The 26580-nt window shown below is 41.0% G+C and overlaps 1 protein-coding gene across 1 annotated transcript in view; it reads right to left on the reverse strand.

Annotated features, from left to right (window-relative positions):
* The window catches only part of ABCC3 (ATP binding cassette subfamily C member 3), a 1985081-nt gene that overhangs the window by 1222836 nt on the left and 735665 nt on the right, over positions 1–26580 (reverse strand). The gene's annotated exons all lie outside the window — the stretch shown is intronic.

The raw sequence follows: 26580 nt of genomic DNA on the forward strand, positions 1-26580 counted from the left end.
TGTTAAGTTGTCTATCTCGCCTTCATTCTTGCTGGATGGGACCGCGTCCCTAGCACCTTGTCCCGGGTGGCCTATCGGAACAGACTCTTGAGAACAGTGGAACCAAAATTAGCTCTATGTCTAGAAGCTAGATCCAACTTATAATGAGAAATGAAAGTGTGAGGAGTAGCCCATGTAGCTGCTGCACAAATGGTATCAATAGGCAGCCTGTCTTGGAAAGCTATAGAGGTAGCCAAAGCTCTAGTCAAATGAGCCTTAGGTTTGTTAGGCAACTTTTGGTGTCTAATTTCATACACAAAGGAAATCAGGGATGTTAGCCATCTGGAGAGTGATACCTTCGAAACTGCAAGGCCCTCTCTACCTTCTGCATAAGAAACAAACAACTGGTCAGTTTTTCTGATCTGTTTGGTCCTGTCCAAATAATATCTTAATTGATGATGAACATCTAGCCAATGCAATTTTTGTTCAGACCTGTTAAAAAAGTTAGGAAAAAACACAGGGAGGTCTATGTCTTGATTTAGATTTGCCGCAGAGGCTACTTTAGGTAAGAAGGATGGATTGGTCCGTAAGGATACCCTATCCTTATGAAACAACAGATACGGTGGTCGACTGCTGAGTGCATGAAGTTCTGAGACCCTTCTAGCTGAAGTAATGGCTATCAGAAAGAGTCTTCCAGGATAGCAATTTCATTGAACAAGAAGCTGCAGGTTCAAAAGGGGGAAGAATCAAAGATGTGAGAACTAAATTAAGGTCCCAAGAAGGAGGAGGAGTTCTTATAGGAGGCTTAAGAAGAAAAACTCCCTTCAAGAACGCTTTGCAAAGCTTGTGAGACATGATGGCAGAATCTGAGATGCCCACATGAAAATTCGATATAGTTGCCAATTGAACTTTAAGAGTAGAAGGAGATGAACCTGCATGGAAAAGTTCAGCTAGAAAATCAAGGACTGTTTGGATGGGAGCAGTGAAAGGATCTATGTCCCTTCCTTGAGCCCAATAGGCGAAACGTTTCCACTTACTCAGATAAATCTTCCGAGTGGAAGATTTATGGGAAGCTATCAAAATATCTCGAACAGAGTGAGATATTTGAGGAAGCCTGGCTAAGGTTGGAACTGGAGGAACCAAGCAGTGAGGTTCAGAGAGGGGAGCCAGCGATGTAACTGACCCGACTGATGGATCAAAAGATCTGGAACTAGGTCCAGATGCCAAGGTTGCTCCAACAGAAATTGATGTAGAAAGGGGAACCAAACCTGTAGAGGCCAGTAAGGAGCAATGAGGATCAATGAGGCCTTCTGAGCGATAGCTTTCTGTATCACTTGAGAGATTAGTGGGAAGGGAGGAAATGCATACAGAAGTCCCTGGGGCCAAACTTGGACTAGAGCGTCTCTGCTGGGCTGGCCTGGTAATGGGAATAGGGTGAAATAATCTCTGCACTTGCTGTTTTGGGGAGTAGCAAAAAGGTTGCAGCAAGGCTGACCCCACTTGAGAAAAATTTTCTCCAAAATAGAATCTTTCAGAGACCACTCGTGAGGCATGAGGATAGCTCTGCTCAACTTGTCTGCGATAAGATTGGACTTCCCGGGGATGTGCGTTGCTATCAGAAACCGCTGAGAAGAAATCGCCCATTGCCACAGTCTGAGTGCTTCTCGACATAGGGGGTAGGACCTGGTTCCGCCTTGTTTGTTGATATACCACACTACAGACATGTTGTCCGTCTGGATTGCTATCGTTCCCAAGGGAAGAGAGTCTTGAAGGGCTTGCAACGCTAAAAGCACTGCTCTCATCTCTAGAACATTTATATGCAAGTGGCGTTCGTCTGGTTGCCATATGCCCTGGACTGTTCTGCCCTGATAATGCCCCCCCCCACCCGATCAAGGAGGCGTCCGTTGTCAGAGTAGCAACCGGAGGGGGAGGGACAAAGGGTCTTCCCAGGAAGAGCTGGGGGGAAGAAATCCACCAAAGAAGATGATTCTTGCATGCTTGCGTAATCACAATGGTGCGGGACATCGGAAGTTGCTGGTATGACCATTGTGTGAAGAGCATCCACTGAAGGATTCTCATGTGAAATCTGGCTAATAGAAGTAGAGGGATAGCAGCCGCCATAATCCCCAGTACTTTCAGAACTAATCTGACTTTGACTCTGTTGCTGTGGAAGAGAAGGGAGACCAGTTTGTGTATGTCTGCTATTCTTTGGTCTGTGAGTCTCGCAGACATGTTGACTGTGTCTAGATTTGCGCCTATGAAGGTAATAGCACGACAAGGCGAAAAAACAGACTTTTCGCAATTTATTGAGGTACCTAACTTTTGACAAATGCGAAAGGTGTAGTCTCTGGCAATTAGAAGAAGATGCTTGGTAGGAGCTGTGAGGAGCCAGTCGTCTAAGTATGGAAACACCTGGAATCCTTGACGTCTCAGGTGAGAAGCTACCACTGCCATGCATTTGGTAAACACCCGGGGGGCAGTGGTGAGTCCAAAGGGCAGGGCTCTGAATTGAAAGTGACTGGTTCCCAGCCTGAAGCGGAGGAATCTCCTGGAGCGTCTGTTCATTTTTATATGATAGTACGCATCCTGGAGTTCTATAGAGCACATCCAGTTTTCCTTTCCCAATAGGGGTAGGATGGATTGTAGCGTGACCATCCGAAATCTTGTTTTCTTGACCGACTTGTTCATGATACTGAGATTCAAAATGGGTCTCCAGTCCCCTGTTTTCTTTGGAACCAAAAAGAACTTGGAGTAGATTCTGGATCCTTGCTGGTCTGCTGGCACTGGCTGAATGGCTCTTTTTGCAAGCAACTTTGATATTTCCAACGCTGCTTGATCCCTTTGAGCGGGTGGAACATCTGGAAGGGATTTTTTTGATTGATTTGGAATACGAAAGAACGGAATGGAATAGCCTTCGGAAATGATGGACTGTACCCACTTGTCTTGAGTTAGGGATCGCCAGGCTTCTGGGTACAGTGACAATCTTCCCCCGACTGCCTCCGAAGGTGGACAGTTGGGCAACACCTCAGGGATGCTGAAAGGGCTTATCGGAAAAGGTTTCTCGATTGCCCTGGTTCTGCGGACCCCCTGCCTCTAGGGCGGCGTCTACCATTATTGTTCCCCTCTGCCTCTGGAGGGAACCGACTCTGTCGTCAGGCAAATCCCTTGAGATTGTTTGGAACCACATTTTTCCACTTTTCTGGCCTTTGGGGTAAGGCCTAGAAGGAGTAGAAAACGGACTCCGACGGCAGAAAGAGTTTTGCCATCCGTCTCGCACCTCTTCAAGGTTTCTTTCACTTGAGGACCAAAGAGGGATGATCCATCAAACGGGGAATTAGTGAAAGACGTTTTAAAGGGGTCCGCAAAATTGCATAGCCGCATCCAGGCATGCCGGCGTAAGGCCACACCTGTCCCTGCGGCTCTGCTCGCTCCATCAGCCGCATATGAGAGGCGCATGGAGGAGTTAGCTATAGAATTTAGGGTAGCCAGCTGAGCGTTCATCTTGTCCTGAAAACCCGCAGCTGTAGGATCCTTTAACATCTCACTCGCTTCCTTGATCAAGTCTCTTTGAAGACGAGTGAAATGACCGAGGTAGTTCAGCAAACGCATAGCAAAGGTCGCTGACGAAAACATCCGCTTCCCGTACCTGTCCATAGACCTAGATTCCTTGTTAGGAGGATGGACAGGCACCGAAGGATCAGCTAGCTCCTTCTTAGTGGCGGCAGCTACCACCATAGCATCCACAGAAACTCCCTTAGTCAGAAATTGCTTATCTGCTGGTGCTGTGATAAACTTTGAAGGTCTCCTGGGGGTGGGGTCCACAGAGTCAGGAGCCATCCAAGCCTTTTTAGCTACCACCTGCATGAGGGGGTCAAAGGGGGGGGACACCCAGGAGGTGGAAGGGCGAGAGCCAAACGCCTCAAGATACATAGATTCATCCTCCGAAGGGTTAAGGGCTGGCCAATTTCCCCTCTGTTTCAGGATCTCTAGAATGTCTGCAAAAGAGACATCTTCAGAAGGGGAATGGGGGGAACCCTCGGAATCCTCGAAATCCGTGTCAGAGGTGACAGACTCAGGTGAGTCTATGTGCTTCCTCTTGCACTTTCTCTTCCTAGGGGGCTCCCCTGCCAATTCAGGAGAGGCCTCGGAAGAGGATGAGATCCCTTGAGGAGCTGGCTCTCTGCAGTCTGGGATGAGGGAGTGAGCAGACATAACCTGAGGCACCGAAGAGGGAGGGACGGACGGAGCCGACTGTGGTGTTGAACCGGGTTCCAACACACTCCGCATGACCTCGAAGGCACCTCCGTCAGGCAGAGCCAAAGGTCCCCGCTCTGAAAAGCTGAAAACCTCCCTCAGCACCGACAGCGATGGCTCCGAGGCCGATGTCGGAGCCGAACTCACCAGCGCCAAAGCGCCGAGAGGGAGAGCGGGGTCGGACAAGGGTCCGATGCCACTCACCCCCTCGGAGCCGACGAGGGAAGTCCGGCGCCGAGATTCTTCCAAAGAAAAAATCGGAGCCTATGACGGAACCGAAGACAATTGTATCGGTTCCAACGCTACCACAGTCTCGGTTCCGAAACGCCCCGGCTCCGAGCTCAAAGGAGTCGGAGGAGGAACATTTTGAGGGATAGGGTTAAGCATCGACTGATGATTCGGGCTCTGAAGCATTTGGGCCAGTGCCTCGGACTTAAGAAGTCGACTCACTACCCTCTGAAGGTCATGATTAGAAAGTCTCGATGATCTAGAGGAGTGAGATCTATGGCTCCGTTCAGACAGCAAGGGAGATGCTGGAGCCGAATGAACGGAGCCAAGGGACGGTGACCTGGACCTCTTTCTAGATGTCGGTTCCAATGGTCTGATCGGAGCCGACTCAGAAATTTCCAATGCCTCGGCTCCAGCCGGAGCCGAGGGAACCACAGAAGTAGCAGTTCGAGTCTCATCGGCTCCAGCCGGAGCCGATGTTGTAGTAGACTTCGATGTCTTAGGCGTCGACTCAGTAGCTGGAGTCGAAGACCTAGGAGCCTTAGAAGGTTTACCCGAAGAAGCAGTCGGGGGACCCTCAGGCTTAAGCAAGCCCCTTAAAATGAGCTTGTTCTTTCTTTCCTGCAGGACTCTAGGGCTGAAGCCATGGCATACAGCACAAGAGTCCTGCAGGTGTAAAGGTCCCAGGCAGTACACACAAGAAGTGTGACCGTCTGTCAGAGACATTTTCTGACAGTACGAGTCACACTTCTTGAAGCCTGAGACCTTCGAATCCTTAGACATATCAAGGAACAAGTGTAACCACACACAAACACAAACACACCGATTACACTATACACTAAAACCAGAAACTTAAACTAAATAAATTAGCTATTTAGTATTATTAAAGTCCCTACAGAAAACACATACACTCCAAGGGGATGGGAGGGCCCGAAGGCCTAAGGGAAGAACATATAAGTTCTTAAGGTAAAAAAAGGTTAAGAACTAGAAGAAAGGGATCAAAGACCTTTAAGGTAAGGGGAAACTGTATGGAAAACTAAATTAAAGGGTTTTTAATCAACTTTTTAAACTATTTCCTACACTAACCTGAAGCCGGTGAAGCAACACGTCTCGATAGCTGTAGCGGCAAACGAGATCTGGGGTAATACCGCCTAGCATTGTGGGATATAAGGGGAGCCTCCAGCCGGTGGAACCAACTCTCGAGCTTTTAGAGTGGCAGAGTCGGAGCCGAGGTCGGCTCCGAACCCATCCAGCAAGAATGAAGGCGAGATAGACAACTTAACATCACTTGTTTGTTCCTTGTCATAGTTGATAACGAAAAGGTTAGTTTGAAGCTAACAGAAGATTTTGCGAAAGCCATTTTTGTAGGTGCTTTTGGATGTGCTCCCTGGACTTGATGCCTTTCAGGATAAGGTCATTAGCATACAATACATTCTTAGTATCTAGAAGTCCGAGAGTTAATGGCTTGACAAACTGAGAAAAAAAGTTGTCTGGTTAGGAATGCACCCCTTGGGAAACCTATATTAATGATAATGGATGGGTAGGAAATGTCCCAAAGTGAATTATTGCTAGCATTTGCATAAAACCACTGGACTGGCTCTTTGTTGAACCTGCTGTTTTTGAGACTTGTAATGAGAGAAGTAATCAGCCAGATCAACTACACTTTACATGTCTGCAGAGATAGCTCCCATAAGGACATAAGGAGAATTTTGTTCATTTTTGAGTAAAAGAAGTTTTTTTTTCTGAGAAGATGCCATATAAGTTAATGAATCATTGTCATTGTAAAAAGCTATGTTGATTTCTGTGCAGCAAGCTTGTTTTGACTGCATAACTGATGACTTATTATGACATCTTTCTAATAGTTCAGTTTAAATATGGGTATAGTGTATATGAGTTTAGCATGGACTTTGATTTTTTTTTTTTTTTTTTGGAAGGGTGGGAAGAAGCAGCACTTTTCCAGTATGCTGGGTTGATTTCAGTTCTAAGGGAGTGGCTGGATTTAAGGTAATTAGTTCTACAATAAATGGGATGATTTTCTTGAAGAGTGGCTGCATGTTTATATAGTAGTTTTTTTTTTAAATATCAGTTCTTCAATAAAATTTTGGGATGTAGCTTTGAAGTGCAATAAAGAAAGAAAGTAAGAATCTGGGAAAGTGCAAAATTAGAAGTATTGTTTTAATAAAAACAAATAACATAAGCATACAAACTGTGACAAAAGATATAATCTATTTGCAGGTAAAACATGATAAAATTAATAGTATTTATAATTTGTTTGTATTTTCGGCTTTTCCCAGTTAGGGGTCGCCACAGCGGAACTCCAGTCCGCTAATGATTGGCAGTAGATTTTTTTATGGTGCCGAGTTGCCAGCCCGACGCCAAACATTCAGTGAAGGCACGCCCATTCCCGCATGTTTTTCGAAGGCCACTCGACCGCAAGGAGGACATGCAGACTGCACACAGAAGGCACTCCAGCCGAGAATCGAACAGGAGAACCTCTTGCTGTGAGGCAACAATGCTACCGCTGTACCACTACGGCTTTAGTATTTATAATATGCAATGGAAAATAGAAAAATCCCAGAAAGGTAGACTCTCCCTTTAAAATTTATTTTACATTTGTTTACCAGGAAAGTCCGTCTGGACACATGTCCTTTTTCAGCAGAGGCCCTGGGAGAAAAGCTCCACATAAAACAATGATGTGTAAACATTTATAAGTTTGAGAGTAGTATAATTATTAAATAAAACAAGCACATTTACAGTATATCACAAAGAAAACTATGCATAAGAATAGTGAGTGTTACCATTGACAAGTACAAGTTACAGTGAAATGTAACACATTTGTGCAATTAGTATACAGTAAGAAATTGAAAGTCTTTAGTAGCAAGGACTTCTACAAGTTTATCATATATCTGAGTATTCATTATACTAAGCATGCATATAGAGTCAGAGGAAGAGAGTATTTATTGGTTAGTGGACTGATAATCTACAGATGCCGTTTTGGCAATTTTTCCATCTCTCTCAACTTTCTGGTTTAAAAGCCCACATTTGCACTTGTTTCCCACCTTTTCTGTAACTAGTCTAGTCCAGATACAGACTTGCTGTATCCAGGACTGTTTGTAAGCATCTGAGTGGTGCCAAAGTCTGCTCTTCAGTTTTTCCTTAGATCTGCTAGTTCTCTCCTCTCCTGCACTTTTACTAGCTTATTAGTCTAGCACTTGACCAGACTTCATGTAGCAATTATTGTAGTACACAAAAGTGCTACCAGCACTAAACGTTCTACAAGTAAATAGATCCAGTTGTTGTTGTTGTTGTGTCTTTCAGCTGTTAGGGGTCGCCACAGCAGAACTCCTGTCCGCTAATGATTGGTAGTTGATTTTTACATGCCGAGTTACCAGCCGTGACACACAACCTTCAACGAAGGTATGCCCATTCACGCATGTCTTGTACTTATTATTAATTACCACCTCTCCAGGCATGTCTAAAGGTCAGTTCCCTGTGCTTTCTCCTATCAGCCTGGTGAACCTGGCCATCCTGAGGCAATGCAGCAACTGCCTCATGCACACCGACAACCCTCTCTTCTTACCTCCCAACACTCAGACTTGTGAGAGATGCACTTATATATCCAAACTGGAAGCCACGCACTCTCCAGCCAAGACCAGAATAGCTGGTCAAGAGGAGAAGGTCAACACTTGCACCACACCACATGGAACACACAGCCCTCCAGAACACACACCAGCACTGTCTTCACATAAAAACACAAACCACACACCCACTTTCGTGGAGGCTCTCAATAAAAATTTACCCAAACAGCAGAGACCTCCAAGGCAGAAATGCACTCGACCACCACAACACAACATTAATCATGAGACACATAACTCTCCTAAACAGTGTGCCACTCAACCAAAGCCCCTAAGGCAAAACATCATGCCCAACACACTAGTTATAGGTGACTTGATAGTGAGGCACACTGATGTCCCACTCACTAGATTGAATAAGGAGAAAGTAACAGTCAGCTGCCTGTCAGGTGCCAGGATCTGCCACATAACGCACACACTTAGGTCCCTTAACAACAGGTACAAATATGACTCAGTCACTGTACATGTGGGTGTGAATGACTTGAGATGTACCTCCCTGGACTACATGAAAAGAGACATGGAGGAGCTCTGGGATTATTGTAGCCCAGGCGGGTATGACCCCAGCCCTGAGCAGCATCCTACCATCACCCAGAATGATACCACTCTGTATAAGCAGAAAATGATTGATTTCAACAACTGGCTAAGTTTCTGGTGTCATTCTAAGGGGATCCAATCTAAGGATCTAATCAATCTAATCTAACAAGATCTGTCTGCCTGGGATGACATGATTGACAGACCTCGATGCTTTGTCAGAGATGGCCTGCATCTGTTACCCCTGGGCTTCCGGATACTGGCCAAGGTTCTTGCCACCCCTATAGTGCCATTTTTAGGTGGTGTTTCAAAGACCAAATTGCCACTGTAACAGCTACAAACAAATGTAATCTGAGGGTCATGTTGCTCAATGCTAGAAGTCTAAATCTCAAAATGCACTTGCTCGAAGCACTCCTTAAAATGCAGAACATCGACATGTGTGCTGTAATAGAGACCTGTTTCAAGGCAGCAGAAATCACCCCTACACTACCATGTTATAACTTTTTCCACACCTTTTGGCCCCAGAACTTGGACCGAAGCTCCAAAGGTGGTGGTGGTAACATATTCATAAAGGATGCGCACACCTCCAGACTGGCAGCCCAACATAACACATCAGAGATACTTCAGGTGCAGCTAACATTGGGTAAGACAGCAATTCAGGTCGTAGCCTGCTATAGGTCCCCAACTATGTCCCAAGACGCACACTCCACTTTCTTAAGCACCCTGGAGAATATTAGGGTCCAACCTAACACTCTCATACTAGGCAACTTCAACTACCCCTCCATTAACTGAGGAAAACTACTCATGTACCAATACACTTGCCCAACGTTTCCTGGAGTTCATTAATTCCAATGCTCTGGACCCGCACATTCTTAACCCCACTAGAGGTAGCAACAGCTTTGACCTAGTCATTACTAACATGGACGACTGTTGCTCTACACCAATAGTCAGCTCCTCCCTGGTTAGATCTGACCACAAACTAATCATTTTGGAAATCCACATCCCCCTCCCCTGCACAGGTAACCACCATGAAAAACTTCTCCAAAGCTAACTTTGGGCTCCTAAAACTGATGTGGCTAACTTCATGTCACCCATGCAAATGGAGAATAGTTGTATGACCGCCGAATCCTGCATCAGTTCAATGTACGAACACGTACACAAATGCATGGATTTCACCATATCCAAAAGAACCAAGATGCTCTCCTCCAAAAAAAAGGATGCCAATCTGGTGGTCCCCTGCCATAAACAAACTCTAAAACAGAAGGAGGAAACTGATGCAGAATAAGGTGACGTCCCAAGACTGGCAAAACTCCCTTTTCAGCCTCAACAAAAAGTTGAGATCCCTCACCAAATCCTCTAAAGTTAGCTATGAAAACAGAACTGCAGCAGATATTAAAGACAGCCACAAGACCTTCTATAGTTATGTATAGAATCTCCATGGCAATACCCAACCTAGTGATTTGTGATTATAGTTCTTTTTGCACTGTCTTCTACTCTTTTTTGCTATCTACTATATGGTTATTCATTCATCTGACACAATGAATAACTTACTGTCCCTTTGCCTATACTTTCTTCTCATGCTGCCCATGTCTGTTATTTAAACATGCATTAGGCTGGGTATCTCCAAAAAACACAGAGCTGGTTTTGCTTGTGCTACTAACCAGGCATACCAAGCCTCTGATCTATGGCCAGTACCGCACCATCTTAGATCTACCCATGGGATGTACTACTTAGTACCCCTTGGTCCTGCTATCAATCAGGAACAAAATAGCTGGCCCTACCACCCTGGAGATATCAGCCAGGTAATACAATAGCAGATCAGATGCAACAAGAAAGACACACTTTCAAACACGTTGTGTGACATAGACCTGGCCCTTACTATAGACAACCAGTTAAATGAAAACTTTGATACTAGCTTGGCATCCTTCTTCATCCCAGGTTCTCAGTTATTCAACACCTGAGGTTTAAGTGGATTAGTGGTGGGTTGGTATTGTTCACTGTTCAACCACTGTATGAAAGTGATTAAGGCTGGCTGTATATGCGTAACCTAAAAATGCTTCCATATCTGCCATTAACCAGCATGTGGATAATCTTGTAGGAGTTCAGTCTCTTGACTCCTTTGTCCTGGATTTCCTAGATGAAAAGATCTGGGGATTTCAGTGTCAAGGCTGATGAGCAGTCAGTTGCTTTATGAAGGGAGTTACATTTGTTCAAGTGGTTTCCTTTGGTACACACGAATGTGGTCACTCATTTGCATGTGATGGCAAAAGGCCTTGGTAGTGGAACTTGTTAGCTGTTCTGGTCACTCAGTCTTTCATGTCATGGCTGACCAGCCCTTCCTCGATTCAGCAGACACTACCAATGTGTACTGCAGGAGTGCTATTACACACAAGCTTTTCACTCCTTGCTCTGTTGAACATTGCCATGTCTGCAGTTACACCACTCCTGATGGGCTTGTTGAGACTTATAACTCCAATCTATGCATGTCTTTTCTACCTAGTACCATGTGAGACATGGACTGATTTTGAGTTCCCAGAGATCAGGAGGTTGGATGAAGGTTAGAGTATAGCTTATGTTGATCAGGCCTGCTTGATAACAATATTGCTGTGGATTCTCACTTGACTCTTTACCATGCAGTGTTCTGCAGAAATAAATCTGAGTACCTGTCTTAGAATTCTGTTGTGGCAAACTGACTGGCTATCTTATTCTGTATGATTTGCAGTCTGTGTAGCCCAGGGTGTATCTGCACATAGAAGGTTTTATCAACTGAAGAGTATGATTTAGCAACCCAGTGCTTTGCCATCAAGCTTGCACTCATCAGGTGATTGGTTATGTACATCAATGATCAATTTGTCCCCAGAAGTTAAGTCTGCCTCTTGCTTGGTGGGAATTTGTAGTCCTGATTATAATGATTTTTTTATCTTTGTGATTTACAGCATACACACAAGTACATGTAGTTTGGTTCCTGCCTTACTAGGCTTGTCATAGCATGCATGCAGGGTCTAGGTTAATAGCTCTGTCAGATCATCATCACCTCTCTTGAGGTGGAAGGATTTCCATCATATCTAAAAAGGCATGCCTTTCCTGCTAAAGGCTGGTTTAGATCCTGACAATCTATAGTCGAATATAAAACCTTCCATTTATTTTTAAGGTCACTGTGAGAATAGTGTATACCCAGCTGGCATTATAGATTCATAGGTGTATATGACACTGACCACTGGGGCCTTTATAAGCCAAGCCATGCATCCCAAATGTATCCCACAAGCTGTTTGAGCCTTAAAGGTTATTTTAAGGGGTGTACGTAAGCTTGGGAACATACCTCTCAACTGTACACATTTTTGTAGAATGTCCAGATTTTTTCCTCACATTTTTGGTCCAGTTTTCATTAAATTATGGTTTTCTGGCTATGTAGTAGCAAATCATTAAAGACTGAAGTTAAGAAATAATGAAAGACATTTGAGTTTCAGACTTCATACCCTTCAGAAAATTCATACTAAATGCAAAACCTGTTATTCTATCAACTTTCTAAGTTTCTAAGAGCAGTATTTAAAAATTGTCCCAATTGCTGGGCCTTTGTCTCACTTTTATTAATGGTTTTGTCCAGATTTCTTGTTGTAAGAGGTTGAGAGGTATGCTAGTGAATGATTTACAGACTGCCTCTGTCCATTATAAACATAGGTGCCACACCTGGGGTGAATTTCTGATTTACCACGAAATACACTAAATCACAGTACGTCAAGGAATATCAGGAACACTGTAGTCACGAACAAACAACTTTAATGAAGCTTTCGGGTCTACACCCTTCATCAGCACATAAAATCATCCTACATAAACTGTATTTAAATAGAGGAAATACTGAAAAACACATGAACAAGCCAGCCATTCAGATAAAAACCACAATTAATTATGCAAATTATTTAAAAGCATATCACATCTAAGTTGCTTAAATACTCTCATATACTTATAAAATACATATAGAATACATAAATAAATACGTACTATTATATCATGCATATAAAACATAAAAAAACTTTAAAAAGGGGAGACACAAAACAGTTATCATAAATTCTCCCTCTGCTGCTTAACCAACACTGTTTTTATACTAACTAACCCATTTAAGCCAGGTGATTTATCAGCCTGTAGACGTACTATACATTCATACTCCTTTAACAACAAAATATTATCCAGATCTCCACCCCTAATACCCATTTGTACCGTACAAATACACCTAAATTTAAATGCATGTGTTTGAAATTCATGTAGATGTCTGTACAACGCATTTGTCTCAACCTTCCTTTAATTTCAGACCTATGTTCTATTATTCTATCTTTAAGCTTCCTAGATGTTTTCCCCACATAGAAAGCATTACATAAAATACAATTAGCAAGGTAAACTAACCTGGTAGTATTACAATCTGCGCGAGAAACAAATTCAAAACATTCACCTGTTGTGGGGTGCTGGAAGCTACTATTATTGTCATTTATATCAGAACAACAGACACAATTATAACATTTAAAAGTGCCAATTCTAGTTCGTATAGGAACAGATTCAGTCAAGAAATCTTTATAACATAAAATATGTTTAAATGTTTAACCATTTCTAAAGGCAAACCTTGGTACTGGACCTAATAGATCTTTTAAATCTGGTTGGGACATTAAAATTATCCAGTTCTTTTTGATTATTTTACAAATCTCATTTGTATTAACATTATAAGTGGTAGTAAATCTAAGAACAGATTTATTGACCAGCTTATCTCCTTCACCTTCTATTATATAACTTACATGGTTCAAGGATACGGAACCAAAAACTGGTCTATAATGGCTCCTTCTTCCTTGCTTCACATCTTCATAACTCATATTAACATCTCTAGGATGATAACCATTCTCAATAAACTCTTCCCTCATCCTCTCAGTTTCTTCCAAGAAAACACCCTCATCAGTTGTTAGTCTACTAACCCTTATTAATCGTGATTTTATAATGCCCTTATATATATGCATTGGATGCATGCTAGCAGTATTTAAATACCTTGCTGCATGCACATCCTTTCTATGCACTCTTGTTTTCAATTTACCTAGTTGCTTGTACAACCTTACATCTAAAAAATCTATTGTATCCAAGGAGAAGTCCATCTTAAACTTAAGGAAGCATGTCGTAGTATTAAGGTAGGAAAGAAAACTTTCCAACTGAGTCAGAGTCCCTTTCCAAATAAAAAAACAGTCGTCCACAAATCTACAATAGCAGTCAAACAAAAGAATCATATTCAATGTTCTTGCACTGATCTACCTAGATTTACATTCCTTTGGGAAAGCCAGACTGCAGGATCTTTTGACTTAGTACTGGTTCACACAATCCCTTTATTCAGCTACCCAGTTTAGACTTGGGTTTAGTCCTCTAGGATTTAGGATTTTTGTTATCAGAGTCCTTTCTTGTTGAACATACTACATGGTTTGCCAAGGCAGATCCAAACTCTTGCCAGTTTAAAGAAAATGCTGTAAAGATGCAGGTTTTGAATTGGCCTATAGTTAATGTGTCCTTCATCTGTCACCTTTTGATACCTGGTTATCTAAAAATTTTGAATATGCTCCATGCACAGATATTCACTCATTCTATTGCTAATCTTTTTATTAGTTGTTTTGATGTTTTCTCTTTTTTCATTGTTTTGTGGACATTATTTTAGTTGTTTCTTGTACGTGTATCCCTCATACAGTGCTTTAAAACAAGCACTTTAATAAACCTGAATTTGACGTTGAATGATCCTCTGTCACATTTTTTACTTCAAGGTAAGTTATCTTATTCAATCAGTAAAACAGCTACTCATTTGATTTACAAACAATCTATTGCATTTTATACTGTGCTGTAGTTTAGCTAATCAGAGGTGTGGCTGGGGTATGGTGAAGGGGGTGGCTGCTGCAGATACAAGATATTAGGAGATTCGATCAGCAGATGCTGATAGGATAGAAGTGCAGTACTGGCATTCAGAGATAAATGCTGATACTGTATTTGTGTATTTGCAGCAGTCATGGCTGAAATGTGGTGTGTGTGGTAGTTTAACTGTAGGAAGCTGCGTGTTACAGTGGTAGAGAGCAGTTTGCTTTTGGATCGGACGTTTTAGTCCTAAACTTAACGCTGAGGTGTTCCCAAGATCAGTAAACTACACAGGGAGCACAATAATCTAAATATAGTAAGATAATAAACTACAAATACCACATACATTCAGACAAAACATTACAATAACAATGTATGCTCATCTGTATACAGACGGATTCATTTTTGAAATGGTACTTGCACAATGAACTCAAAATAGGTTTTGTGGGGGGCTTTGTCCCCCCCCCCATACATCCTCATGCAGGGGGCTTTACCCTTTGCACTCCCTCTATTAATATAACCACCTTTGAGTTCAATGAACTGCAGCGTGAGGTGGGGATTTCTCTCTTCAGTGACTGAATTTATTTGAATGGCGTTTTGGATATTTGTGCAGTACCACACAAGTGCCATGATACAATGTGACTTAACTCCTAGACAAAGCAAAGGAAAGACACTAAGGATTAATTCATTTAGTCATTCCCTACTCATCCACTTTATCAAGTTCAACATCATGGATAGTCAGAATCTATGGTGGCCATCACTGGCCACAGGGTAGAGAATCTAATTCTGGACATGATGCCAGTTTATCGCAGTATGTGCATGTGCAAAAAAAAACACACACACACACACACACACACACACACACACACACACACACACACACGTGGCCTAAAGGATCACAATTTCAACTACTGTTATGTCTTCAAGGTATGGTTGGAAAACAAAGCACCTGGTAAAAATCCACATGGGCACAGGAACGACATGCACATTCCACATGGGTGGTATTCTGGCTGAAATTTAAAGGTGACATCTAAGCAGTGTGTTGCAGCAATGTTATGTGTTGCACCACTGTGTTGCCTGACAACAAATATAATTTGTAGAATAACATATATGATATGCATAGTTAATATCATGAGTATATTTTCAGCTTGCAGTATTACATGCTAGTATAACAACAGACATATTCTGTACACATTTTATGAGTGTGCCTGAATACCAAAATTTTGAAAAAAAAAGCGACACACAAAGTCCTAGCAGTTTATTTATGTAAGAATAAAACTAGTAAATTGTTGAGAAAAATAACTCATGGAACTCTAGATGCAATACCTCTGTGCAAAAGTGTGCATGCACATTTACCCCCACACACACTATTAAAACACAGATCAGTGATGTTGTCCAGTTAATTGTTATTTTTAGTTGAATTAATATTGAATTAATATTTCAGACATCTGTGTCCAAATATTTTTAACCTGTGGGGTTACAGGCAGTAAGTTCTACTAGCCACTTGTGTTTTAAAAATTTCATTTCAACATGATATTGCTAATATGTGTCTAATCAAAGGACCAAAATGTAAAAACAAGATTTTAAAACCCATTCCTCTTCCTCACTGTACTGGAATCAGCTGAAAATAAAAGGAGTACTGAAAAGATGTGAAAGCTTATAGGTAAGAAGTTTTAAACTTATGCCAACATCATTCTGACCGTTCACTGTCAACGTGAGATGCAGTGCTACAATAGATAACAGAGCTTGAATAACTAGACAAACGTTTTATTACAAGAAAATAATTTATTAAAAAAAAATATATATATATATATATATATATATATATATATATATATATATATATGTTATTCTGATTTCTACATTTAATTTCCCAGACCACAGCTCGGGTGCATTTAATTCTGTGTTATCAGTCAGGGTTATGTCTTAACTAACTTTCAGTTTTACAGATTTGTACAGGTCCAGAGCGGGAGAATGAAAGGAGTGTGTCATAAGTGTGCAATGTGCATAGGATTGCTCGATTATCTACCCACCTTAAACAGACAGAAAACATGTACACAAGGGCCATTTTCACATTAATGTTGCACTATTAAAAACTAAAAATAGTTTGTTCTATGTAAGGCAAGTATATTACATCAAATGCGGAAGAAGCCTGCATCTTTCTTAAATTCCATTTTACATATCTTCAAAGATGTTACATAAACTACAAATGCCAATAAAAGATTATACTGATGACCCAACAATATTTTCATTGTTGCCGTCAGAGAATTGTAACCTTTTTCTCCGATGCAAAGTAGCATGAAACTTAACTTTGTAGCACAGACAACAGAACACAGTTACACAAAAACACAGGCCAATATTCATAGTCAAAATATGTGGCATGCAAAACGCTACTACTCAAAGTGATCGCGCACATACATGATGCGATTCACAGTACTCACTAGAAGTACTAAGCCACAAGGCAGACAGCACGGAGCAGGTGTATGAAAATGACCATACAATTACATGCAGATGAAGGCACATATACTAATCAATATATAATGAGATGCAAATGAGAACCCCTGAAAGCAGGTCATGATTCAGAGACATAGCAGGTCAGCTGTGACATGCGATGATGCCAAGAATATGCCATGCAGTAAGTATATACTCACAATGAATACAGTGGGCTTCTCTACTGCTGCTGCTGCCTCAAGGCGAGTAGTGTCAGTACTCTCAGCCATGGACAAGCCCCCCCAGTGAGAAGTAGTTGTGTGTGAGGCTATACTTTCAATTTGAACAATGGAGGGAGGATTACAAAAGTGGAAGACAGACAGTGCCTATGTGTTATTTGACTGTGACTCAATCTGTGTTTTGGCATCATGGTCAGATACTGCATAGGTGCCTGTCCATATACAACTATCACTGTAGTAGTAGTCCTGTCTATCAATATAAGACAGAGCAGGCCGAATCCGAATACGCATGTTACATGTGATGTCCTATGTTATGCACTCAAATGGTGGTACAGAGTATGTAGATAAAGAACATGCATATACCTCTGCTGCCATTCCTGTATGACTGCACCTAGACTTACCTATCATAAACATATGCACAGGAATATGTGGTCTCACTGGTCTGTTGACACCTTGTATGCATACATTCTGTATTTTACTACTCTGGTGTATCGCCCTCTGAGACACGTGAGGGCTACCAGGTACAGTATGCGTGCCTTCAGCATCTCCATGCAGGGACAAGAGGAACTCTTCCTCATCATTTAGGCTTGCAGTAGGAGGCAGCCCCTTTCTAGCGGCTAACCTCTCTACCAATATGTTGTGTACCTTCTTGAAGTTCACCTAATGATGTCAGTGATTCAGCACTGAAATGGTTGTATTGTGAGAGTCCACCTATAAATAGCATTTGTGCCATGGACCACGGGCTCACTAACTTTGGCCTGCAGTGCCTGATTAGCATTTCCTCTCGACAACAGTTGGCACCCATAAGACACCAGCACTCGTAGCAGGACTTCATTCTCAGGTAGGATGAAACGATCGAACCTCTGCTGTCCAACACCCCTTGAGGACATGATGATGCCTACAGAAACAAGAGACATAGCTGTAGGCCATGACTACAAGGAACAATAGGCTATCAATTACACTGGGTTGCCATGGTTATATTCATAATTACAGGTACGGATAGGGATAGGAAGACAGTGGGTGCTGCTGATATACTATGTTATGGATAGTGGGGTCCTCCAATGATACTCCAGATCAGTTGTAGGTGTTTCCATGTATACATTTGGGGTGACTGCCAGACAGAGACCCAAAGATTTACACAGCTAAGGGACAGACATCACAGACAGTATGTGTAGGGGACATCTAGGGGCACTACAGGTGACAGTGGGATAATGGGCTATTGTCATTTAACATGGTGAGGCTCATCAATACAGGTATACCTATATCATATGTACAGGCATATATGTTTAGAACATACTGGATAGTGAAGGGATTGGCAGTACTGATAGTGTGCTGACCTTGCACAACAGCAGTGCAGACAAACAGCAACATACATTATGTTCTAAGAGTTCTGCACTGGAATATGTGGTCTGCCAACATCTTACATGTATACATTCAGTATGTGATATTCTAATAAAAGTTGTATCCTCTGACAAATACCAATACATATCATGTGGGCTACTGTGGGATCTGTATGTGTGGTATGCTTGTTGCTTGTCTATATGTCAAAGCAATGCTGCATACTTGGGGGAAATGCATGGCTGTTTAGCTGTACGGCACCACATCAGACTTCTGCTATCTTGTAGTTATATGTAGGGCTTCAGCATAGTAGTTAAGCTATGGAGACATTTCCAAGCTTTTGCTATCATGCACATACATGCGGATTTGTGACTTAGTAGTGAGACTGTGGGCACATTGTTAGTCTTTTCCTATCATGGCAAACAGGGAATGTCTGCATCTTGCCTACAACTGTGTGTGAAGGTTGTGTTTGCCCTTCTGTCTTTCAGCATTTTCAGAGTGAGAGGCTAACTGTACTGCCTGCTGTACGAGGTAACAAAGACCTTTGGCATAGTGTGGTTAGTGTATTCATTATCTACTATCTTGTACTATAATACTCATAGCATTTGTAAACTATCATCACTTTTGTCACCTTCCCTTTGGTGTCTCAGTGCTCTAGGACATAATGATGCCCATAAACCACAGGAATGTCAGCAATCTCTGGTCCTTGCCCCACCTGTTGCTCTGGCTATTGTGGTTGAGAGGGTGGTGAGGCCCTCATGGGGGTGTTATTGTCTCCTAGGCAAGCAACACAGCTCACTTGCTTGCTGTGCTGTATCCCATTAAACAGTGTGACTGGAGGTGTAGGAGGTAGTTGAAAGTGCAGTGGAATGCTGAGTAACCACCACAATCCCACTGCTCAGGTGCACTGCAAATTTCTTGAATGGCAGTTCCCAGCCACTGGGCCACCAGTGGAGCATATGACCCAGAAACATAGCTGGTGCAACTTTCACCATATGCTGGTACCACAAACTAGCACCTCAGCTCTTCAACAGATGTATAAACAAAAAAATGGGGATAAAAGGATTTCAGAACTGCAGAATGCCAACCAGTACTCAGTTTGCACCACACACAAGCTCTTCAAGTGAAGAACACAAAAAAAAAAAAAAAAAAAAAATATATATATATATATATATATATATATATATATATGCTCCTTTTACTGGCACACAAACCAGGCAGCCAGATACATGACATGCCCTCCTCTCCTCCCCCATCCAGCAAGATCTTCTTTTTGCCCCCTGCTCCCAATCCTCCTCCTCATTTTACTAAAATAAAAAAAAATCTTTACTTCTTTTAAACTGTGGCAAACTGCTTGCCACAGATGTAGCAAGCAGTTGCTACAGTTTATATCCCACAAGGAGTGCTACAGCACAGTTGCTACAGTTTAGACCACACAGGGTATGCTACTGAGCTTAAGTTTGACCTGAAATGTAGTACTGCCTTTAAAAGCTGGTATGCATTAATTTGCAATTAGGACCAGGCAATCACTCCCCCAGTACTTTGCAACCAGGGCAGTTGTCCCTACTGCCCCACCCTAGCTATGCTACTGGTGTGACTCTAGCTACTAGTCATACTGCCCATCTCAACCATCTGAAGGATCACATTGCTATCCCTCTGAGTTGGTCAGTACACGGCATGCTGCCAGTGCCCAAACCTATCTCCAGTCAGGCATACCCCAACCTTTCTGGGCAATAGCCTTCCCCTTGTACATTATCCACTTCTCCCCTTCACCATTTTTTTCAGTTTCTGCTTTTCTCTGTACTGTCCACTCGTGTCTCTCCCTCCTACTGTGCACACATTTAGCTCTTATTGTCAGTAGTGTTTTGTGTACATTTGCTAACAATCCTTTACCACCTTTCTCTCCATATTGCTACATCACCCTTCCTAGGATCCTTTCTCTCTATTGCTTTTTATATATAAAATGGGGTACCTATCCTAACAAAAACTACCATGTCCTCCCCCACCTGCTCTTCCTTTATGGTTCTTTTGAGTGTGTATCTTTGCTTACTATATTCCTAATTTCCTGCGGTGCTAGCCTCTCCTTTCCTCCAATATCATGGAACCAATAAGTGTCGAGGTGAGTAGTCACCAGAAAGCTAGTGTTTGCGTTGAACTGTAAGTTATTACTATGCAACATTTGTTAAGAGCCCTGCTTCAGAATGCACTGACGCATGCTACCTTCTGCCACCTAATGTCATGAGGTTTATATTTGCTGGTACTTGTCCGCTCCACTCCACTGCTCAGCAAACTACTTTTTGCCTTGCTCAACTCTCTTTGCTTTGCAGTTTTTTTTAATGTTGCTCTGATTCTGACATCAGAACACGGAAAGTGCTCAGATGTAAACGGCTTGATGTCATTCAATACTTATGTCTTGTTTACTCTGCAGTGCAAGCCTTGCTCCAACATGCAGTACATCTTTATGAATCAGGTCTATAAACAACAGCAGTAGCATATATAATCACACTATCAGGTGTGAAAAGCAGTACAGATTAAGAATTATCTATTTTTGGACCAAAATGTAACAAATGATAAATGCTAATATCCTCATAGCATATTCATTCACTCCATTACTCATATTCAGAAATTATATAAAAAGGTGCTACAGTTCAGCTAGTACACAACTGCAGCACACTGAATTGAACAATCCTTTGAATTACTTACTCTGAAAACTCATTAAACTTTTTCTTTCAGATGTACCATTTTCAAGGTACAACTGAACCTCAACTCTACTGCAGGAGCTGAAAGGAAACATCAGAGTTCCCTTGCCTTGTGCTTTTACTTAGCACATCATTTTATCATGAGCTAAAATATCACTAAAAAGGAAAGATAAAGAATATTCAGCTGAACTTCAACAAGCTCATTATAAACTCACAGATAACGTCAATACATATTTAGTCCAAGTCAAAGAGTGGATGTCTAACACTGTAGGTAAGGCATAAGCTACCTGAAAAGGGAATATTTCACTCAAGGGTGAGCTAATGATGTTCAGTAAGATATTTAATGTGATAATTAGATCTATCAAGCTCCTTGAACTTCATACAGAGAAGGTGGGCTGTCAACCCCGTTCCACTGATCAATGGCAAGCACTGGAAGTAGTATCAGCATACCGCCCTTTTGTGACTGCACATTCCCCAATTCAGATTATTTTAACTACCCTATCTTCTGCAGTTTCAGTAGCCATACATTTGTTTGTTTTTTTTTTTTTTTTTAATGCACAACCAGTCTGTGAGTTCTAGCTTTCTCTACAAACAGGAAATCAAGTTTCGATCTGTATGGGTGCTGTCTATAAACAACAGCAATAGCATAAAAAGCCTCAGTGTTGCTGCAGCCCTGTCAGTACCTGCAGGTGACTGGTGCACAGCAGGCTCATTGTGAGATTGCTGCTCACTCTTGTGCGTACCATAATCCAACAGAAACTGCATCCATATAGCATGCTGGAGGTGTACAATTTCCAGTACAACTTGCAGACTTGCTAGTCAAAGACAGCTCTAATACAGTGCTGATCACTTTCCTGTATGTGTGTGTGTGTGTGTGTATATGCACACGAGTGTGCACTTTCAGAATCTCTGATGCCCTTGGCAGCTTCCTAATCTGGTACTTCCTTCAAATCTATGAAAAGGTCCTCTTGGGCTCGAAGAAAAAAATATAGCAAACCACAAAACACTTGCTGCAAATGCAACAAGTGGCCTTCTACAACTAAATACAACACACAAAGAGTGGCCTTCTACAACTAAATACAAGACACAGAGTGGCCTTCTACAACAAAATACAACACACACACACAGTAGCCTTCTACAACTAAATACAACATACAGGTTTTACAACTAACTAAAAATGCAACACATGTGGCCTTCTGCAACTAAACACAACACAAACAGAGTGGCCCTCTACAACTAAATACAACACACACACACAGTGGCCTTCTACAACTAAATACAACATACACAGAGTGGCCCTTTACAACTAAATGCAACACAGAGTGGCCTTCTGCAACTAAACACAACACAAACAGAGTGGCCCTCTACAACTAAATACAACACACACACACAGCGTGGCCCTCTACAACTAAATACAACACACACACAGAGTGGCCCTCTACAACTAAATACAACACACACAGGCCGTGGTCCTCTACAACTAAATGCAACACCCACAGAGTGGCCCTCTACAACTAAATGCAGCACCCACAGAGTGGCCCTCTACAACTAAATGCAACACAAAGAGTTTCAGCCTTCACAGTAGCACTGACCATCATTTCTGAATGTTGGTACAACACTACCATGCCCCCATCTGTACTTGCCTATCATACCCGCTAAAACTTTGTGCCTGGGATGGCTGCCCAATTTACCTTGCCTTAGCTACACTTGTGTGTGTGTGTGTGTGTGTGTATTAGGAAAGATGCTGCAGAGTTATTATGCAGATGCAAAATACAAAGCAAAGTAGCAAAGAAACAATTTCTAATCTGGAAATGAACAGTCACAGTTAAAAATGGTCTTGATGTTTACTAAATAATAATTTTATAAAAAATTATAACACAGCAGTGTACCTTTCCTAATCCCACTGATGCCAGTTTCTAAATTCACAAAGTTGCACATACCTGAATAACTTAATTCTGTAAGAAAAAAAACTAGAGCCCTTATTAAAAATAGCAGTGAATGTTACCGTCAATTCCAGCATTTTTTATGACCCCGGCAGTCTTTTTAATTTAGAATTTGACAATGAATTTCAACTTCTCTTTTCAGATAGGCTAAAGATGTTCACTCACACATATGTGTGTGCATGAAGTAGTGTGTAATTCAAGTCATTTGTAGGTAATTCAATTTTTTTGTAAAATACTTAGTTAAGAAACTGAACCACAGATCTTTTGCATTATAATTTTTGGAATTACTTCTTACAAATTCCATCATTCCAAAAAGTCGTTTAAACAGATGACCAGGGGCACTAAAAATATGGAAAATTGTATTACAAAGTATGAAAGTTTCAGGCATCAGTACCCAACCTCACTATCCTCTGATGCAAAGAGTGGGGGACCGATGTGCTGCTATGTATCAATATTTTCAGGCTGAGCTTTTCTTCAGTGTAGTCAGGCTAGCCTTTGCACAGTATGAGTTCATGGCCTCTAAACATCATAACCTGTGCAACTCATACATGTTAAGTACTTGTCCAGGTAGGTCATCTTGAATAAACGATAATGAAAATCTAATAACTTGTCTATTTTGCTGAAAAAGTATTTTATACATCAGTTACAGAGCTACTGCCACAGACAATACATTTAACAGTAACATTTATTTATAAAGCCTTTCAATGCAAACTAACTGGAAAATATCATTCTAAAACATTTCTCTGCAAAAACATTTATTACCATAAAACCCGATAAGGCTCTAACCTCCATAAAATGGTTACTACAAAAGATATTAATATTATATGAACACGCTGATAAGGTCATTTAAATTTACATGGAATCACTAACTTCGGCTCCTTTATTTAACCAGTTAAGTCATTTTAAACTTCTCATACATTTTGATTAAAATTTAGGATGAAGAATGTATAGCACCTCATAATGGTGAACATGGAAATGGTATGCTTTTCTCATGCAGACTGTTAAATCCTCATGGTCATGTAATCAACAGCTCTTAAACATAGTCAATGATATAGTAGAATTTGATAAATCACCAGAAAAAAAGGAGATCTTATAGCTTTCGCTCCCCTACATGGAGGTAAAATTCCTCGATCAAGGGTATCATGAAAAAAAAGAAGAAAAAGCCATAATGCAGAACACTATTTTCCATTTTTGCACTCTAACAGCCTAGTTACAATCATAAAGCAAACAAACAGAAGACTACTGATGGATGTGTCCTTATATCAAAAGACATCATGGATTTGCAAATGTTGGAGTCCCTTTTTCTTTAAACAACATATAAGTTCTGACAAGTTATTAATGGATAACAAAACAGTTCAAATGCACAATGATGCAAACGCTGTATATAGCCTCCATATTCAGTAGGCATTTACAGTCTGTAAACACCCATCCAAAAACATACTCTACTGTAAAGGCTTGTTGCATAAACTTTAATCTCTTACAAGTTATCACATAATCCTTGCACAATGCTAGGTGCAGTCATAAGCAGGAGATGGTTTGTTTGGTGCAGGATATGTAAGGACGGAGTGTATAATCCAGGCTGAACCTGGGATGATTAACTACTGGAATATTTACACGAAACCTGAAATCATAAAAAGGAGGGAATAATATGCACAGAATGATTACATTAATATAAAAGGTAATAGCAGAGTCTTGTTGCCAAGAAATAGCACCTGCATTCCTCAAACAAAACATGCCGAGCTGATTTTTTTATTTATTTATTTTTTTTTTAAGGAGTTTCTTTATAAGCAGCAAATGTTTCAATGAGCATGGTTGCACATGTTCTCCCATGACACAAGTTGTTTTGAAGTCTCTATTATAGACAATAGTTTTGACTGAATTACAGATACACTGGCACTGGTGAGGTCGCGAGGAAGAGTAGGGTGATGGGATATGAGGGATGCAAGTGTCACAGAATGTGTGCTGAGACCAGGAGGAAGCAATCAGGACATTAAGTGGCAGAGCCATGAATTGGCTTCATGTGAGAAACTCAGAAGGTTAATATAGTTAATTTTTCATGTTAAACTTAATAAACTTCATATACTTATTTTTCCAATATTTTTGACTTTGTTTTAACTAAAATACATAGTATTTTATTTAGCATTTAGAGAATTGTGCTATTACTGTACCAAGAAAATTTTCACATATTTGACAATTTTCTGGCAAGCACTAGTCTCTTGTTATCACTGATATCAAATTTGCGTACCAGTTGGGCAAAAAAAGAAAGTAAATCAGCCAGGCCTGACAATTGAAAGGCTGATTTAAACATTACACATTTCACCCACAAATACTGTAAACAGTTGCTCAGGTATTTGTGGAATAAAAAAGTGATATTCGAAGTAGGGTCAGTTAGTGTACTAACATTAAAATGTGCTATGTTTTAATGTAGAACACAGACCTCTCAGCAATAGCTGAAATAATAGTCAACCCCTTGTAATAATTCAGATTTCTCAATAACAATAGGCATATTCCATTATTTTTTTTATTTTATTTTTTTACTTCAAGAAAGTGTATTGAAATTAACCATGCCATGTGTTCACATCTGTGCACTCAATAATCTAAGTTGGCAATCCACAACATAAAACACAATAAATGTATTGCTAAATATGTCTGCAGAGATTCCAAGTCTCTAGCACTCTACCAGTCTTTATCACTTCAGTGCGTTTTGCAGACTTCATCAAACATAAAATAGGTAAGCATACTCTGCTGGACATCAGATGACCTTTAAATAGTTTTACTTTCTTTGGGTTGCAACAGCTCCTTTGTAAACTAAGGTCCATGCAAAAAGCATATACCCTTTTTGTATTATTTCTTTTTTGTAAATGGCATTTGCAGAAGACCTCAGTAGGAAGTACGTTGCTGACTGAAAAAAAGCACAGATGGCAAATAAAGATTTCTAGGTTTGTCTGCTCCTTCCTGTTAAGAACTGAGTCAGTGTCTGAACTAGCCTTGTTCTTAACATTATATTTTTACATCTGATCAGTTGATCTTAGAGTTCTCCCATACCACAACACTGGTTTCAAATGTTTTTTATGCTCTTTTTATGCTAGCATTATGCTAATGCCAGTCAGAAATAGCTAGTTGTCTTTACATACTTTAACAACTTGTCTGACAACTTTGTTACTAATAAACTACAATAAACTATCTTAACTTGCAGCATTTACTGTATATACTGTTGATAATCAATATCTTGTTATTGTATTAAAGCCAACAACCTGTAATATTGTTTACTATTGCTGCAACTTTGCATCTCTATTTATCATGTACATGATGCGGAGCTTTTCTCCCTGGGCATCTGCTGAAAAAGGACCTGCATCCAGTCGGAATTTCCTGGTAAACAAATGTAAATAAATAAATAAAATAAACAATCAATGAAATGCATTTAAGTATAAACATTATGTGT

The sequence above is a fragment of the Protopterus annectens genome, chromosome 2.part1 (genome assembly GCF_019279795.1).
Source record: "Protopterus annectens isolate FY-2018-M chromosome 2.part1, PAN1.0, whole genome shotgun sequence".
NCBI classification, from domain to species: domain Eukaryota; kingdom Metazoa; phylum Chordata; order Ceratodontiformes; family Protopteridae; genus Protopterus; species Protopterus annectens.